A 13,922-nucleotide genomic window follows, 5' to 3' on the forward strand; every position below is an offset into this window, starting at 1 on the left:
GTCCAGAACTAGAGGGCATAGGTTTAGGGTGAGAGGGGAAAGATATAAAAGAGACCTAAGGGGCAACTTTTTCACGCAGAGGGTGGTACGTGTATGGAATGAGCTGCCAGAGGATGTGGTAGAGGCTGGTACAATTGCAACATTTAAGAGGCATTTGGATGGGTATATGAATAGGAAGGGTTTGTAGGGATATGGGCCGGGTGCTGGCAGGTAGGACTAGATTGGGTTGGGATATCTGGTCGGCATGGACAGGTTATGACATCTCTATGACTATGACTCTATAACTGAAGGAGGTGGTGAAATGGAGTTCATTGAATCTGCTAATTGGTATGAAAGACATTCAGAAATAGTGACCATGAAAGATTACTGGATTGTCATAAAAACTCAACCAGTTCACAAATGCCCTTCAGGGAACTGCCTGCCCTGGTTCTCCACAAGACTCAGCCCTCAATGGGAGGAGAGACAATGAAAGCAGTGAGATACTTAAGGACACAGTTTCCTCCATCTACATCAGAGGAATAGCTGTGACAGATCTGCCCTCCAAGAAGGTCAAGACCAACTTGTATGGGGAATCATCACCCATATATACCCCTCCCAGACACACTGGGTCCTCTTGTGGTACATGTTGTTTCTTCATACCTGCTGCCTGACAATCCTGTAACTGCTTAGTGAACAGCGCTGTGGGAGAATGGTCACAACAGTGAATGCTGGCCTCCTTCGCCGTGCTCATGTCCCAGTTATAAAATTAGATGTAAATTCAATTCTCAATTATCCTTGAGAAATACCTCTCCCTAAAATAAATTCCTGAACTTTGAACAGGCACCTTCAGTTTTTTTAGATTAGATTCCCCACAGCATGAAAACAGGCCATTAGGCCAAGTCCACACCGACACTCTGAAGAGTAACCTACCCAGATCCATTCCCCTACCCTATATTTAACCCTGAGTAATTCACCTAACACTTTGGGCAATTTAGCATGGCCAATTCACCTGACCTGCACATCTTTGGATTGTGAGAGGAACCCCACGCAGACATGGGGAGAATGTGCAAACTCCACACAGACAGTCGCCTGAGGTTGAATTGAACTGGGTCCCTGGCGCTGTGAGGCAGCAGTGCGAACCACTGAGTCACTGTGCCGAAGCAACTAATCCTAGGAAAATTTCCCATCACAGCCTCACAATGGTGGTTATTGGAGCTGGTCAGTCTCAGCAGTGCTGGGGGGTAAACCCAGCAGCTTCTCCTCGCTCTCCACTCCAGATGAAAATGAAACAACAAAAATTGACTCAAACAGGAGGCCAGAGACCTACTTCCCCATCCAATCGCCACCCTGATGTAAAGCAGCTTTTTAACTGATCTGCCTTTGGTTCAAGACTGGGTTCTGGGACTCCAGCTCACTCAACATCAGTCTTCAATGACCAACCACACGGAGTTCCTCCTCACTGCTATGGACTCCAGCCGCTTGTACCCTGCTGCAGACGGCTCTGACCCGGGCTCTGGAAGCCTCTGAGACTCAGTGTCACTGAGGCTGTGTTCAGCTTCTGGGAGCAGCACTACACATGCACTGCAGGGCTGTCTGCCTTCGGAGGAAGGGCCATATTGCGTTTGCATAGTGCCACCCTTTCGCGTATTCATCTCTGCGGGGTGTTCTGAGTTTGCCATGCACCATTCCATTCAATAAATATGCACATGAAGGTGGGCTTTGGAATCTGTAGCAGTTCTTCTGCAGGCTACGTCTACCAGAGTTTCAAAGAATGAGGGGGATCTCAGAGAAATGTAAATAATTTTGACAGGTCTGAACCGGGCATGGCATAAACGTAAGAGCTAGTAGCAGGAGTAGGCCGTCTGGCCCTTCGAGCCTGCTCCGCCATTCAATAAAATCATGGGTGATCTTTTCATGGACTCAGATCCATTGACCCGCACTCTCACAATGTCCCTCAATTCCTTTATAGTTCAAAAAAAATCTACCTTAACTTTAAAAACATTTACTGTAGTAGCATCAAGTACTTCACTGGGCAAGAAATTCCACAGATTAACAACCCTCTGGGTGTAGAAGTTCCTTCTCAATTCAGTCCTAAATCTGGTCCCTCTAATCTTGAGGCAATGCTCTTTTGTTCTAGCTTCAACTACCAGTGGAAACATCCTCTCTACTTCTATCTTATCTATTTCCTTCATTGTTTTATATGTTTCTATAAGATCCCCCTCATTCTTCTGAATTACAAAGAATATTAGATTACATTACACTACCTACAGTATGGAAACAGGCCCTTCGGCCCAACAAGTCCATACCGACCTTCCAAAGAGGAACCCACCCAGACTCAATCTCCTACCCTATATTCACCCCTGACTCTATGGGCAATTTAGCATGGCCAATTCACCTAAACTGCACATCTTTGGATTGTGGGAGGAAACCGGAGCACCTGGAGGAACCCCACGCAGACACGGAGAGAATGTGCAAACTCCACACAGACAGTCGCCCAAGGCTGGAATTGAACTGGATCCCTGGCGCTGTGAGGTAGCAGTGCTAACCACTGAACCACCATGCCGTCCCTATAATCCCAGTCTACTCAATTTCTCCTCATAAGCCAACCTCCTCAACTCCGGAATCAACCTAGTGAACCTCCTCTGCACCCCCTCCATGCCAGTACATCCTTTCTCAAGGAAGGAGACCAAAACTGCCTCACCCTATACAGCTGCAGCATAACCTCTCTGCTTTTAAACTCAATGCCTTTAGCAATGAAGGACAACATTCAATTTGCCTTCCTAATTGTGGTACCTGCAGTCCAACCTTCTGTGATTCATGCACAAGGACACCCAAGTCCCTCTGCATAGCAGCATGCTGCAACATTTTACCATTCAAATAATAATCCTTTTTATTGTTACTCCTACCAAAATGGATGACTTCACATTTATTAAATTGTCTTCCATTTGCCAGACCTTTGCCCACTCACTTAATGTATCTTTGTACCTCTGCAAAGTTTCACAGTCCTCTGCATACTTTGCTCTGCCACTCAGCTTAGTGTCATCTGCAAACTTTGACACACTACACGTGGTCCCCAACTCCAAACCATCCACATAAACTGTAAATAATTGTGGTCCCAACACCGATTCCTGAGGCACACAACTGGTCAATGATTGCCAGCCAAATTTGCATTCATTTATGTCCACTATTTGCTTCCTGTTAGTCAACCAATCCTCTATCCATGCTAATACTTTACCCCTAACGCCATGCATACTTATCTTAAGCAGGAACCTCTTGTGTGGTACCTTGTCGAAGGCCTTTTGGAAATCTAGATACACCACATCCACTGGGTCCCCATTGTCCACCTTACTTGGAATGTCTTCATAGAATTCCAAAACATTTGTTAAGTGTGACCTGCCCTTCATGAACCTATGCTGCACCTGCCCAATGGGACAATGTCAATTGAGTTGCTTTGCTATTTCTTTCTTGATAATAGACTCAAGCATCTTAACCCACGACAGAGATTAAGCTAACAGGTCTATAATGTTCCATGTTTTGTCTACCTCCCTTTTCAAACAGTGATGTCACATTTGCTGTTTTCCAATCTGCTGGGACTGCCCCAGAATCCAGTGAATTTTGGAAAATTACCAGACGTGCACTTGCTATTTCTCCTGCCATTTCGTTTAGTATCCTGGGATGCATTCCATCAGGGCCAGGAGGCTTATCAATCCTTAGCTCCATTAGCTTGCCCAACACTATCTCCTCCGTAATAATGATTGTTTCCAGATCCTCACCTACCTTTGTCAATTACCGGCATGTTATTAGTGTCCTCCACTGTGAAGATCTACACAAAATACCTGTTCAATGCCTCGGCCATTTCATCATATCCCATAACTAAATGACCCTTCTCATCCTCTAGAGGACCAACGTTTATTTTAGCCACTCTTTTTCGTTTTACATACTTATAGAAACTTTTGCGATCTGTCTTTATATTCTGTGCTAGATTTTTCTCATGTTCTATCTTACTTTCTTTTGTAGTTCTTTTTGTGGCTTTCTGTTGACCTTTAAAGTTTTCCCAATTTTCTAGTTTCATGCTGTTTTTGGCCACTTTGTATGCATTCTCTTTCACTTTGATAGCCTCCCTTATTTCCTTAGCCACCCATGACAGATTACGCCGTTTCTTACAGTCCTACCTTTTCACTGGAATATACTTTTGTTGAGCACTTTGAAAAATTGCTTTCAAAGTCCTCCACTGTTTGTCAACTGTCCCACCATAAAATCTTTGTTACCAGTCTACTTTAGCCAAGTCTTCCCTCATTCTATTGTAGTCTCCCTTGTTTAAGCTCAGGACCCTGGTATTGCAATTTATCATCACACTCTCCATTCTAAATTCAACCATACTGTAATCACTGCTTCCAAGAGGATCCCTAACTATGACACCATTCATTATTCCTGCTTTATTACACCGGACCAGATCTAGAATAGCTTGCTCCCTCGTCAGTTTCATTACATACTGTTTAAGAAAACTATCATGGAAACACTCAACAAACTCCTCCTCTAGGCTACCCTGACCGAGCTGGTTCAACTAATCTATGTGTAGATTAAATCCCCCATGACAATTGCTATACCATTTTTACAGGCATTCGTTATTTCCTTGTTTAATGCCCGCCCCAATGTGATGTTATTATTTGGTGGCCTATAGACTACACCTATCAGAGACGTTTTCCTCTTATAATTTCTAATTTCCACCCAAATAGATTCAACCTCATTCTCCAGAGAATCTCTCAGCACTGCCCTGATGTCATCCTTGAATATCAGAGCGACACCACCTCCCTTATCTTCCTGTCTGTCTGTCCCTCCGAATGGTCTGATACCCCTGGATATTTAACTCCCAGTTGTGACCATTCTCTGTAATGGCTATTAAATCATATGGATTCACGATGATTTGTGCTGTTAACTCATCAACCTTGTTATGAATGCTACGAGCATTCAGGTAAAGTGCCTTTATGCTAGCTTTCTTACCCTCATGATTTGCAACATTTCTAATAATATCTCCTGAGTTATCCTTTCTCTTTGCTTCTCTTGGACTGAAACCTCCCTGCACACATACTAACCTACTGCTTACCCTTTTATTTGCCACCATACCCTCTGTCGTTTTCCTTTTCCCTTCCCTCCCCTGACTCACCAGTTTAAAGTCCTAATGACCACCCTATTTATCCTTTTCGCTAAAACAGTGTTCCACATTGGTTCAGGTAGAGACTCATTGGTACTAATTCCCCCTCGTTCCAAAACTGATGCCAATCCCACATGAAATGGAACCCTTCTTTCCCACACCACTCCCTTAGCCACGTGTTTATTTCCCTAATTTTCTTATCCCTAAGCCAATTTTCACATGACTGGGGCAGTAATCTAGAGATTATGACCCTCCAGGATGTGTTCCAGAACAAAGGGTCGCATTCTCATTGCATGTAGCAGGTCATTACAGACAGGGATCAGGAGAAACCTATTCAGCTTGAGACTGATCAGCCTGGGGAATTTCCTGTCACAGTAAGTGGTTGAAGCGAATATATTGAATGCTTTCAAGAAGAGTTCCATGTTGTTGTTAAGGCCGAAGGGTCAAAAGGTGTGGGAAAAGTAGGCACTGAGTTGGCTGATCAGGCACGATAATACTGAATAGTGTAACAGGCTTGAAATGCCGAATTATCTATTCCTGCTCCTCGTTTCTATGTTTCATCTGAACCTCAGGGCAGGAACAAACTGCCCTGAAGCTGGAAAATAGAAGTAAAGATAGAAGACGTCCAGTTCTGGTCGCCCTATTATAAGAAAGATGTGGATGCTTTGGAGAGGGTTCAGAGGAGGTTTACCATGATGCTGCCTGGACTGGAGGGCTTATCTTATGAGGAGAGGTTGACTGAGCTCGGACAATTTTCATTGGAGAAAAGGAGGAGACGAGGGGACCTAATTGAGGTATACAAGATAATGAGAGGCAGGGATAGAGTCGATAGCCAGAGACTATTTCCCAGGGCAGAAATGACTAACATGAGGGGTCATAGTTTTAAGCTGGTTGGAGGAAAGTATAGAGGGGATGTCAGAGGTGGGTTCTTTACACAGAGAGTTGTGAGAGCATGGAATGCGTTGCCAGCAGCAGTTGTGGAGGCAGAATCATTGGGGACATTTAAGAGACTCCTGGACATGCATATGGTCACAGAAATTTAAGGGTGCATACATGAGGATCAGTGGTCGGCACAACATCATGGGCTGAAGGGCCTGTTCTGTGCTGTACTGTACTATGTTCTATGTTGGAAATTCTGAGTGAAGCTGAGTTAAATGTTCAGGGCAGCACCTTTTCATTGGAACTGATAAAAGTTGGGAATGTTACAGATTTTTCAGCAATTAAACGAGAAAGTAGATAGAAAGAAAATTACAAAAGTTCTGTTGAGGATCCTTTGAGACAAATCTTCGTCACTATAGAAACACAGGTCACTCTGCTCTTGCACATCATTTTAGGAGAGCACCTCTTATTTTATACTGTCCCTGCAGTAATTCGCCACACTGTTTCCAACAGCAATGTCCTCCAGGTGACGTGAAAAGTCGTGAATGCCAAAATCGTCGTTTATAACTTCCTGCGCAAATCTGATTCTGCCACGTTTGCTCCTGCCCTCCTCCAGTGTTTGAGAGAAAGCTGCAGAGGTATACCATCCCCCAGCACTGCCTGCCCGTGGAGGGAAATGGTTTAATCCATCTGTCAATGGAGAGAGCCTGGTCTGAGAGGAAAGGAGCAAAGGGCAGCTTCTTGGGAGCAGGGTGACAGAACGGGAAGAAGCTGTTCATTGCTACTTTCACAGGGATTGCTTTTTCTAATAAACCTATTCAGAGATGTTATTACATATTTCTGAAGCAGACTGGAGTTGAACCTGGGTTTACTACATCCAAGGTTTGGACATTGTCACTGTTTGATTGTCACCTGGTTTATTGGTAAATGGATTGGCTTCTCCGTCTGACAGTAGATTCTCACTCTGGGTGACTGCAGGGACTGCGAGAGGCCCCAGGTCCAAATCCTGGACAAGCCCTTAATGTCTTCGACTCCGTCCCTTATTCATTGTTTGACGTGCTTAAAAAGCCACTTCGAGAGTGCGTGAAGGTGGCTTGTTTTTATGAGAGCGCTGTTGGTCTGAGATCCCACAGGTCTGTGAATTGAATATATCACATTCGGAGAAGACGGAATCAGGTTTTCAAAAACTTCTCTGCCCGTGGTGAGCTGGCTTCACTGCTGATGGTGGAAAGCGTAATATAAATGCAACTATGTCTCCTTCGAATGCCCTTAAATCAAAGTACTCTATTTACTGACCCTGGTGAGTGGAAAGAATTTCTCACCATCAGCTCAGTCAAACTGCCCAATCCCACCGCTACCCATCCCCAACATTATAAACAGTGCCCACATTGTCAGTTGGGAGGTGGAAACATGAAAAGGAAGCAAAACAGAAATCCCAGTCTCCAGCTTCATGAATCTTTTAAAACTCCATGAACCAGACTCAGGGGAGAGTGACAGGTGAACTGTCCAATTCAGCAGAGCCGGTCAAAGCACCTCTCCCTCCTTTAAGACTCTGGGACATTGACTTGGTCTCATGACCTGATCTGAGACATTTAAATAATCAGGATTCTTTGAAAGGATCAAGCATTCATACAGAATCTTGGTTCTCAAACAATCAGATACTTGGGAATGGATTAGAAGCGGAAAGGCTTGTTGGGAGTTGGTCCTGAGTTCAGGGGAACGGGTGCATGGTGACATAGGATCAGACTGTTTCTGTGACTCCACAATGAATGTCCCTGACTTTATTTTGGAAGGTAAAACTAGCCAAGGACAATATATTCTTGTGAAATCACAATCTCAATCTGAAACATCTTACCTACCCTACTTACTCCACAGATGGAGGTGATGATCTACTTTCTTGAATTCCTTCGCACATAACTACAGCCATGATGCCATTAGGGAGGGAGTTCCACCCACTGACACTGACGGAACAGTGGTATATTTCCAACTCTGAATGGGGAGATGTTTAGAGGGGGATGTGCAGATGATAGTGGTCGCGTGTATCTGCTGTCATTATCCGTCCAAATGGAAGCAAACTCTCACTGGGCTGATCCTGGCAGATGAAGGATGTGCGTTCTGTTTGTAACCAGGAATTTGCATTGGGATAATTCACACAAGAGAAAGAAATCTTCATTTCCTGACTGGGAATTGTGTCCAGCCTGAGCGATGCAAGCTCTATAATGTAACCACTGAAACACCAGTGATGCTGATGGTAATACTTGTGGCCTGACCTGTGCACACTCTTGTGTCATTTCTTCACATCAGAAGCACCTTCACCAGAAATGTTTCTCTCTCTAGCTTTGAAACGGATCATATTGTCGCCCATGTTGCTATGTGAAGAAAGTGGGACTGTCATAATCTGATGTTGTTCAGCAGATTGTTATAGACTAGGCCAGACCACTCAAAACATTCTTGAGCAGGCAACCCAGACCATAACTTTGCAATTTGTTTCGGGAAGTGTACAGTCAAAATTATCCGGGGTAAATTAGCTAGGTAGACTACTAGATTTTAAAACAGACAGAAAGTTATTCACAAAATTACACAATGAAACACAAAGAACAGAATAAAGAACCCTGATAGAACTTAGTCTATCCAAACTAGACTTAATTATGCTGTTCCGAGTGTACACAACAGTCCCAATAAGCAAACTCTCTTGAAAAACAGTATTAAAATGGAACAGCTGCTTACAAGTTGAAGTGAGAAGGGCAGAAAGAGAGACTGCCTGTTCACACAGTCCACTGCTGAACGTCCCAACTAGTTTTGGACTGAACTCAGCGAGAGAGCTGACCACTCCCCTTTCATTCTACAGGTCACTTCTAAAACATGACCACTTTGGCCTGAAGTCTCATGTGTTTACATATAAACAAGAGGCCTCTCAAAATCCTTTTCATCTCTGTACCAAACCAATCTGATCAAAGCCGGCCTGGTTTATGACCACTCTGAAAAACATCAAGGACAAAGTTTCCTGGGAAGGTGAGCATAACAGTTTAAAACACTTACTTCAGGCACCGGGGCATCCATTTGCCGAGAGGTGCGAGGGATGAGCAAAGGACTGCTGGGAATTTTTTAAGTGGGTGAGATCTAAACCCGAGACCCTATACTGTATGGCCTCCCTCCCGCCGACCTCCTCTAACCTTATTAAGAATTTGTAAACTCGGTAAATTTTCAGTTTTCTCTTTTTATTTTCTCTTCTTTTCCTTTATTGAGTCCTGTGCGGGCTTTCAGTGTAGCGGGATATGGATGTTAGGGCAGTTGCATGTTCCTCTTGCAGAATGTGCCAGGTGAGAGACACTTCACATGTCCCTGCCGGCTACATCTGCGGGAAGTGCACCCAACTCTACCTTCTCGAAAGCCGAGTTAGGGAACTGGAGCTGGAGCTGAGTGAATTATGGATCATCCGGGAGGCTGAGGGGGAGATTGAGAGGATGTACAGGAAGGTGGTTACTCCCCAGACACAGGATAAGGATAGCTGGGTTACTGTCAGGGGAGGAACGGGAACCGACGGTCAGAGCAGGGATCCCCTGTGGCCGTTCCCCTCAGCAATAAGTATACCGTGTTGGATACTGCTGGTGGAGATGGCCTACCAGGGGAAAGCCATAGTTGTCAGGTCTCTGGCACTGAGATTCAGAAAGGAAGGGTGGAAAATAGAAAAGCGCTCGTGGTAGGGGACGGATTGACAGGAGATTTTGTGGTCAGGAACGGAACTCCCGGAAGTATGTTACCTTCCCGGTGCCAGGGTCCGGGATGTCGCCGATCGGGTTTACAGGATTCTGAACAGGGAGGGTGAGCAGCCAGAAATCATGGTACATATTGGCGGAGGGTGAGCAGCCAGAAATCATGGTACATATTGGCACCAATGATATAGCCAGGAAAGGGACTAAGGTTCTGAAAAGTGACGACAGAGAGCTAGGTTGGAAGCTGAAGAGCAGGACAAGTAGAGTAGTGATCTCAGGTTTGCTACCGGTGCCACGAGATAGTGAGGTGAGGAACAGTCAGCGAGTGCAGCTTAACACGTGGCTGCGAGGCTGGTACAGGAGGGAGGGCTTCAGATACCTAGACCATTGGGATGCCTTCTGGGAAACGTGGGACCTGTACATGAAGGACGGGTTGCACCTGAACTGGAGGGGCACAAATGTCCTGGGTGGAAGATTTGCTTGTGTGATTCGGGAAGGTTTAAACTAGTTTGGCGGGGGGTTGGGAATCAGAGCCACATGTCTGAGAGGGGCACAGTTGCAGATGGGGCAGTGACAGGATGTATTGAATCTATCGGGAAGGTTTCTCACGTTATGGAACAAAGGGATCGGTTAAAGTGTGTCTGCTTTAATGCAAGGAGTGTCCGAAATAAGGGTGACGAATTTAGACCATGGATCAGTACTTGGGGCTGCGATATTGTGGTCGTAATGGAGATGTAGGTTTCACAGGGGCAGGAATGGTTCCAGGGTTTAGAACGTTTAAAAAGAACAGGGAGGGTGGTAAAAGAGGGAGGGGGTGTAGCATTGCTAATCAGAGAGTGCATCACAGCTACAGAAACGAAGGTTGTTGAGGAAGGTTTGTCTACTGAGTCAATATGGGTGGAAGTTAGGGACAGCAAGGGAACAGCTACCGCATTGGGAGTTTTCTATAAACCACCTAATAGCAGTAGAAAGATTGTAGATCGCATAGGCTGGCAGATTCTGGAAAAATGCAAAAGTAGAATGGTTGTTGTTATGGGTGATTTCAACTTCCCTAATATCGACTGGAACCTCCTTCGTGCAGATGGTTTGAATGGGGCCTTTTTTGTCAGGTGTGTTCAGGAGGGTTTCCTTACTCAGTATGTAGACAGGCTGACGAGGGGAAGAGGCCATTTTGGATTTGGTGCTTGGCAATGAGCCAGGACAGATGTCAGATCTCGCGGTGGGAGAACACTTTGGTGACAACTGCCTCACATTTACCATAGCCTTGGAGAGGGAAAGGAGCAGTTACCAAGGGAGATATTTAATTGGGGAAAAGGGCTGACGAGGGGAAGAGGCCATTTTGGATTTGGTGCTTGGCAATGAGCCAGGACAGATGTCAGATCTCGTGGTGGGAGAACACTTTGGTGACAACTGCCTCACATTTACCATAGCCTTGGGAGAGGGAAAGGAGCAGTTACCGAGGGAGATATTTAATTGGGGAAAAGGAAATTATGAAGCTATCAGGAGTTGGGAAGTACAGACTGGGAGCAATTGTTCCACAGAAAGGGCATAGTAGAAATGTAGAGACTGTTTAAGGGGCAGTTGTTGCGAGTGATGCACGAATTTGTTCCTCTGAGACAGGTAAGAAAGAGTAAAATTAAGGAACCTTGGATGACGAGAACAGAGGAGCTTCTCATCAAAAGGAAGAAGGCAGTTTACATAATGTAGAGGAAACAAGGATCTAGTACAGCTTTACAGGATTACAGGCTTGCAAGAAAGCAGCTCAGAAATGGACTGAGGAGAGCCAGGAGGGGGCACGAGAAAGGCTTGGCAAGAAGGATTAGGGAGAACCCGAAGGCATTTTACTCATACGTGAGGAATAAGAGAATGATCAGGGAGAAGGTATAGTGGGGGGAACTTGTGTGCGGAGTCTGAGCAGATAGGAGAAGCCCTAAATCAGTTTTTTAGCTTTGGTTTTCACCAAGGAAAGGGACCTTGTTGCGAATGAAAAATTTGAGGAGCTAGGATACAATCTGGACCAAGTCAAGATTGATGAAATTGATGTGCTGGAAATTTTGGAAAACATTAAGATTGATAAGTCCCCAGGGCCAGACCAGATTTGCTCCGGGAAGCGAGAAAGGAGGTTGCTAAGCCGCTGGCGAGGATACTGGAGTCGTACCAGAGGATTGGAAGGAGGCAAATGTTGTTACTCTTTTCCAGAAGGATAATTTGGAAATCCCTGGCAATTACAGACCAGTCAGTCTTACGTCTATGGTCAGCAAAGATTTGGAAAGCATTCTGAGGGATAGGATTTATGACTATTTGGCAAAGCATAGTGTGATTAAAGGCAGTCAGCATCGTTTTGTGAGGGACTGGTCATGCCTCACAAATTTTATTGAGTTCTTTGAGGAGCTATCAAGACAGGTCGACGAAGGTCGAGCAGTAGATGTGGTGTATATGGACTTTAGCAAGGCATTTGATAGGGTTCCCCATGGTAGGCTCATTCATAAAGTCAGGAAGTATGGGATATAGGGAGATTTGGCTATCTGGATTCAGAATTGGTTGGCTGACAGAAGGCAGAGAGTGGTTGTAGATGGAAAGTATTCTGCCTGGAGGATGGTGTTGAGTGGGGTCCCGCAGGGCTCTATTCTTGGGCCTCTGCTCTTTGTAGTTTTTATAAATGACTTGGATGAGGAAATTGAGGGGTGGGTTAGTAAATTTACAGATGCCACAAAGGTTGGAGGTGCTGTCGACAGTATCAAGGGCTATTGCAGGCTGCAGCACAACATAGACAGGATGCAGAAGTCACGCATTTTGGAAGGTTGAACTCAACTGCTGAATATAGGATTAAAGACAGGATGCTTGGCAGTGTGGAGAAACAGAGGGATTTGGGTGTGCAAGTACATAGATCCCTCAAAGTTGCCACCCAAGTGGATAGGGTTGTTAAGAAAGAAATGGTGTTTTGGCTTTCATTAACAGGGGGATCGAATTTAAGAGCCATGAGGTTTTGCTGCAGCTCTACAAGTCCCTGGTGAGACCACACTTGGAATATTGTGTCCAGTTCTGGTCGCCCTACTATAGTAAAGATACAGAGGCTTTGGAGAGGGTGCAAAGAAGGTTTACCAGGATGCTGCCTGGACTGGAGGGCTTGCCTTATGAAGAAAGGTTGAATAACCTCGGACGTTTCTCTCTGGAGAGAAGGGGGAAGAGAGGAGACCTGATCGAGGTATATAAGATAATGAGAGGAATAGATAGAGTTGATACCCAGAGACGTTGCCCCAAGGCAGGATTGTCTGGTGCGAGGAGTCATAGTTTGAAGATATTAGGAGGAAGGTATAAAGGAGACATCAGAGATAGGTTCTTTACGCAGAGAGTTGTGAATGCATGGAATGCGTTGCCAGCTGTGGTGGTGGAAGCAGAGTAATTGGGGACATTTAAGCAACTGCTGGACATGCACATGGATAGCAGTGAGTTGAAGGGTGCGAAGGTTAAGTTACTATATTTTACATTAGGATTAAACCTCCGCATAACATCGTGGGCCAAAGGGCCTGTTCTGTGCTGTACTTTTCTATGTTTCACTAAGTACATTTCATTTGGAGTGAATCATAAAATAGCAGAGATACTATGAATAAAACAATGGAAACTTCCATCAGAGAAAGAATGAATACTGAAACAGCCACCTAAGGACAAATGTTTTCTTTGCCAGTGAAACTCACCACCTCTCAAAATGGGGACCATGGAAGTGAAGCAGTGATGGTGATTGGCTTTGATGGTTGCTCACCTTGCTGCTCATGTCCATGTAACACCACAACTCTGCATCATATAGGCCTTAGGTATGCACAGGGTCAGTGGTGCAATGGATAACAAGTGTGACTATGGATCAGGAGACTGTAGGTTCAAGCCCTATGTGGCCCACGTGTAATTCATGATTTCTTTATAATTCCTCATTGCCCTGAAGCCGAGATGAGGGTTGAATTCCTGATCTGCAGGAATGAGAATCCTTTCAGTGACTCACATCAGTAAATGTCCCCGAGAACATCAGAGTCAATCTCACAGAGCTATCAGAGGAGGAGAAGTTGAATAGTCACACAAGCTGCTCATGGGCCCTGTTCAATTTCCCAAACCCACCGATCCAATCACTGCAGCTCCTAAGAATGGAAAGGAAACAAACAACAAAACCCAGTCTCAACTTCGTGAATCTTTAGAAACTCTTTGGGAAC

Source organism: Chiloscyllium plagiosum, chromosome 45, assembly GCF_004010195.1.
Source record: "Chiloscyllium plagiosum isolate BGI_BamShark_2017 chromosome 45, ASM401019v2, whole genome shotgun sequence".
Classification (NCBI taxonomy): domain Eukaryota; kingdom Metazoa; phylum Chordata; class Chondrichthyes; order Orectolobiformes; family Hemiscylliidae; genus Chiloscyllium; species Chiloscyllium plagiosum.